Here is a 6,150-nt window from a genome sequence, read left to right as displayed (position 1 = left end):
ACACTCAAAACAAGAAAATTGGACAAAACTTTCAATAACTTGGAAAATTGACCAAATTTTGGGGGTTTTCAACTTTTAATGATCCAAATCAAACATGGATCATGATCCATGTACCTTGCCATGACTTTTGGCTAGCTGCAAATAGCTGAGATTATTATTATTTTTTTACAAAAGGCACATTAGCAAAAAGTTGGTCAAAAGAGCAAAACATATTAGAAGCTAGTCAAAAATTGCAAAGGAGACACAAAATCTGACTTTTGCTTCGCAAAAAGTGATCCAAATCCAAAAAAGATTAGGAGTAGGCTATTAACAACATAAGTAACCAGTAGGCCAAATTCCACGTTTAGATCTAACGAAACATGCATCACAATCCATGTACCTTTTTTGAGATTTTGGACAGAAACTATAGTAATACTTCCAAAAGCAAGGTAGCCAAAAGAGTTCAAAAAGTGGATCAAAAGGGGCAAAAACTATACCAGTTTATATCAGAGGTCATGTGAGTAATATGTCATAAAATCTAATGTCTAATATCTAACCAACCCAAATGATTCTCTCATATTAAACTGATCACTTAATGTGGGAGAATAAACGGGAACAAGGGTTAAGATATAGACATGTGCTTATAGATCTATCTCAACACGGGGCCAATGGTAAAGGGGCCCAAATAAGGGTTAAGATATAGACATGTGCTTATAGGTCTATCTCAACACGGGGCCAATGGTAAAGGGGCCCAAATGAGAGATGGTCTATCAAAGAGCAAGGCTAACCAATGGAGCATAAGTCCTTAGGGTTAGCTTCATTGAAGACCTCCAATAATGTGTGTAAAAGTCCTTTGACCTTAGGTAATCTAGGAATGACCTTGAGGCGCGGGAACCCGACCCAGCTCAAGGTGCTTGTCCTGCTTGATGACTAAGGTGCTTGAGGTGCTTGAGATGCTTGAGGTGCTTAATGATTGAGATGCTTGACATGGTTGAGATGCTAGGGTTGCACTTGAGGTGAGAACCTAGCCCAAGCTTAAAGTGCTTAAGGGCCAAGCTTGTGGTGGGAACTAGGCCTATGCATGAGGAGCTTGAGGTGTCAAAAAGTCAAATATTCAATCCCTACAAGGAGGGGGCGAGCCCTACATGAGGGGAGATGAGAGAGAACACCCACACACTCACACAAGGCATGCATGGTACAAAGAAAGCAAAAGGGACACTTGTCAAGTTCCTCCTCATGTTGCCCCCATGGTGTGCCTGAAGCCTATTGGTTGGCCACCCAAGGGGTCCAATGATAATTTAGGAGATTTAATTAATTGATTTTGCATTTATCTAGCCCTCTCTCTCAAAGGGGAAAGGGGGACACTTGTCTCAAGGCTACCCTTGCTGCTTGTAATGCCTCCTGCTTATGATTGGCTAGGCCTGGAGGGGTCCAATGAGCTTCAAGCATGAGCTACAAGGGGGGGGGGGGGGGGGGGGGGGGGGGTCGACCCAAGCAAGCTAGGAGGTTGCTTAGGGGGTATACTCACCCACAAACACTCACAAACACTCTCATTGTGTGCTATGCAAAGTGCAAGAGCTCCCTCTCCTTCTCCAAGAAAGTAGAGGTCGAGAGCCTACACCAACACTCTTGGCTATGGCGTGCAAACCCAACCAAGAGCCATGCTTCAATGCTTAAGCTTGCCATCTACTTCTTCTTCATTACTATGCTATTATGTATGCTAGAAACAAGACTTATGATAAGTGAGGAACTAATTCTTTCTCCTACGAAATGTTTCTTCTTCCTCTTCCCTACCCTCATTCCCTGCTAGCTTTCTCCACCTTCGAAGGTGTTTGAGGTCTTGGGACTTAGGCTTGGGATAGTTAAAGCTTTCTTCAAGTTTATGTTATGTTTGTGACGCATGAATCTTTCCATCTTCATTGCATCACCTAGGTCACAAGGAACACAAAGATTGTATTGCAACAAGTCTCTCTTAATGGGCGAAATCATAATACAAATGCTTATTGGAGGGGGGACCGGCTCCACATAAATCCGGTCCTCAATCTTTGTCATGTTCTCTGAATTCTCTCTCTTGCAAAAGTATTGTTCATGCCAAGTTAACTAATTGCTATGATTATGTTGCTATCTTCAATTATGTTCGCCCGCTATGCTCACAAAGTCATTTCTCAAAAGTACTCTCATTAGTTTTTGCTACTCTCAAATTAAATAGGACAATTCCATTACAAATACTTCCAATAGCTAGGTAGTCAAAAGAGTTCAAAAAGTGGATCAAAAGAGGCAAAAACACCTCATAACAAAAATCGCCAAGACATAGTTAGGGTTTGACTTTTGATTGACTTAAACTAGTCCAAACCACACATAGCTAGGGTTAGGGTATCAAGAGCAAGCTGTGTGTCAAGTTTCATCACATTCTCACATAAAGGTACATGGATCGTGATCCATATTCCTTTGTCACAAAGTGAGACCAAACTTGCACCATAGCTAGAGATAGTCACAAGGAGTGCAAATTGAATTTGGACTAAATTTGAGGATTTTGCAAGTAAAATTGAGTTTCTTGCCAAAGTGTAATTAATTTTGTCAATTCTAGATTTTTGACTTATAGAGCGGTTATTAACTCATAGCCACCAAGTGTTTTTTGTATAGATTTCAAGGGCTAGAGTGTGCGGCTCAAAGTGATTCCAATTCAAGGATTTGGGAGCAACCAAAGAGGTAACAGGTCACAGTTTTGCAATAGTGTTTTTCGTGATTGTGATCAGACAAATTATATTAGAGTAGAAACTCTACGGTAGGAGAACAAGTTAGCCACATTTCCACGGAAGAGAGTGTGAATCAGGGGCCATTATTGACCTTAGAGCCTATTCCTAAGGAGAATCTGTTGAACACTTCTTCAAAGAGATCTTACACCTACATGGATGACGGTTTCAAGAGTGTGAGATTCAAGGAGGGAACCAACATGGGGGCATAACCATCCCAACCTGCACCAACCATGAAACTATTGCACTTGCAACATCATTTTGAAATGAATAGAGTGCAGAAATTTGCAAAGATGGTATGGATCGCTACTACGTACAGCTGGAAGAGCGACCTACTAAGTTCAAGGACATAGTGCATATGGACTACAATGGTGATTAATACTTTGATGACGAGGGTATAATGTATCTAGTTGTGCAAAATACCTACATTGTTGACAAATGGGGATTAATAGGCACCGAAGATAAAGTTAGCATAGAGCATGAGGGCATGCCGCCAAAGCTGGACATTCCTAATGCAAAGCTAAGGTGAGTGAATGAGATGACTCTAGTCAACACAGATAACACTTGTGTGGGGTTATACAAGTACGATAATGGAGAGCAGATGGGGGATGGGAATGGAGCGAGCTTTTGGAGGGAGATTTTTCCAAATTTTTGCGCAATTGAGCAATTAAAAAAAAATCTTGCTTCACTCCAAAATATATTCGCCTCTCCCTCCTTCTCTCTCTCTCTCTCTCTCTCTCTCTCTCTCTCTCTCTCTCTCTCTCTCTCTCTCTTTAAAAACAGTAGTACCTTCATCACATTACAGTAGCAATACCTTAAACAAGAAAGGAAGTGACTAACCAGCATTCTCAAATTCCATTATACAGAATCCGTGATAGTGTACTACAAGCATGCCCGTGTAGTAGCCACCATGTTTCTATTTGACTGCTTGTATGGCATGACAGGTTGGTTCAACATCAGCCAACACAGTATCCCACTTCAGAGGAATTGAGTATTGGGAAAATCAAGTTTGAGGCTTTTGACTTGGGGCGGCCACTAAATAGCTTGTGTGTTTGGAAAGATTATTATGCCAAGGTTGATGGTATTGTTTATTTGGTTGATGCTATTGACAAAGTGAGATTTGTGGAATCCAAGAAAGAAGTCGGCAGGCTTGTCTTAGACGACTCTTTATCTCAAGTGCCCTTTTTTATTTTAGGAAACAAGATAGATATACCCATTGCAGCTTCGGAGGATGAATTGAGATACTATTTGGGGTTTTTTAGTTATACGACAAGAAAAGGGAAGGTGAATCTTGAAGACTCGAACATCCGGCCAATTGAAGTTTTCATGTGCAGCATTGTTCGCAAGATGGGCTATGGTGATGGTTTTAAGTGGTTATCTAAATATATCAATTGATGTTGTTGCTACTACTGTAGCATTTTGTAAAGAGTTGGGAAGTTGCCATGCCTATTTTTCAAGCTTATTGCGGGGTTATCAATTAACTTTGTTTGAGGGTGTGAAGGTGAGGATCAAGATTCAAGAAGCGGTCTCTCTCTCTCTCTCTCTCTCGTTATGGCAATGATGCTTTGAGCATTTCTAGACACTTCAACATCAAAATAATATGATAGACCAATATTAGGTCGGAAGAAAATGGCCCATTGCAGATTCCAGAGCATGTTTTTTTATCAAATCAACAACAGTAATACTCAGCTTTACATTCCTCAAAAATTGGTGAAACAAATCAAAGAGCAAAATTTCATATGTAGGGTTATCGTAAAGCTGGTGCTAAGGGCAAGACCTAGCTAAGAACTATCTTGCACTTCACACATGTCAGAAACTTTTTCGACGTGCATGTGTGCAAGCATGGCACGAATACATTTTCACACTTCCTCTCTGCATAGAGGGAAACCCTCATTGGTTCTCTTGCCGGGCCTTGACGTTAGAGGGGCCTTTGCAACAGATTCTTCTTTCCCAGAGGCTGAATTTTTTTGCTTCTTGTTTCTTTTTCTCGTCTTCCTCTTCACCTCTTGCCCACCTTCTTCTTATGCTGCCTCCTTTGGCTTGTGTTTGGCCTTGCCTTGCACAAAAATTGGGTCGATCTCATTACTTGCGGCCTCAGCCTAATTGCTTCATCGCTGGCTTTGGAAGCATTGCCTGCTTTCAAAGGGATGCTAGCGCCCACTTGCATATGAGAGAGAGAGAGAGAGAGAGAGAGAGAGAGAGAGAGAGAGAGAGAGAGAGAGAGGGAAGGGGAGCAGTGTTCGAGAAAAATGTGTCTTAGCTTAATATTGTGTCGTTTTCAATTCAAAAAATGCCGGTTTGAGGGCAAAGGGAAAAGGAGAAATTCTATCCCAAAATAGAGAAGAATAGTGTAAAAACCCACCAAATAAACCTAATTTTCTAAAATTTCCTTTTGGCAAATTCAAGGAAAGGAATTCATGTGTTTGAAAAAATGATTTCTCCTGAACGTTAGAGGGGAGGGAAGGTCAATGTAAAAAAAAAACAAGGTTGAGTGAATCATAACCGGTTGAAATTGTAAAATGCCGGTTAGATTTTGAGCTTTCCTTTAAGAAAACCAAGAAATTTACACAAGTTTTAGTATAATTACTTGCAAAAGCTTCAAATTTTGACATGAAAATCGGACAAATTTCAAGTTTGCCTTTATTTTCACCGGTTAGGGAAAATGTATTTTTCTAGCCCAAGGGAGGCTACTACAATGGAGAGAGAGAGAGAGAGAGAGAGAGAGAGAGAGAGAGAGAGAGAGAGAGAGAGAGAGAGAATACACACACACACACACACACACACACACACACATATATATATATATATATATATATATATATATATATATATATATATATATATATATATATATAGAGAGAGAGAGAGAGAGAGAGAGAGAGAGAGCTCCAAAAGTTGATTTTGGAGTGAAGAGAGCTTTTTTTAATTATTTCTCAGCTGATCAAAAATTTGGAAAAAGCCCCCTCCAAAAGCTCCCTCGAAGCCTCAACTTGAGTAGATGCTCTATTGTAAGTGCGATAAGCCCTACATTGGAGAGTTGTCAGAACAAAAAAGTTTGTAAGTTTTTACATACATAGAATACAAAGATACTCATGTAGGCATGCTTGATTAGTATGGACGAAGATAATCTGTTGTTGAAGATTGTAAGGAGATGGAGCGATATACGTACTTTGGAGGACCACTCCATCAGTATTATGTCACTTCTAGAACGTTAAGACCTGCTATCTCAGAGCCAAGGCCAGAATCAGGAAGAGTGAGTCATGTTAGAACCAGGGTGCAATACTCATTCAGCCAACCATAATTTTTAGTACAAAGAATAATGGGATCCTTGAGTTCTAGGGTTTCAATGGCTACACACCGGCGCAGTGAAGCTCCAAGCACGGTCCATGCTACAAGAGTCCTAGAAACCGAGACTAAA

General features: G+C 40.5%; 1 pseudogene; it reads left to right on the top strand.

The window, feature by feature from the left end:
* The first annotated feature begins 3,132 nt into the window (after nucleotides 1-3,132).
* On the top strand, nucleotides 3,133-4,127 carry LOC147438081 (small COPII coat GTPase SAR1A pseudogene; annotated as a pseudogene).
* Nucleotides 4,128-6,150: the final 2,023 nt, after the last annotated feature.

This window comes from Adiantum capillus-veneris, chromosome 17, assembly GCF_014529385.1.
Source record: "Adiantum capillus-veneris isolate H3 chromosome 17, ASM1452938v2, whole genome shotgun sequence".
NCBI lineage: Eukaryota > Viridiplantae > Streptophyta > Polypodiopsida > Polypodiales > Pteridaceae > Adiantum > Adiantum capillus-veneris.
The sequence above is the reverse complement of the archived record's forward strand: the minus strand, read 5'-3'. Positions and strand labels throughout refer to the sequence as shown.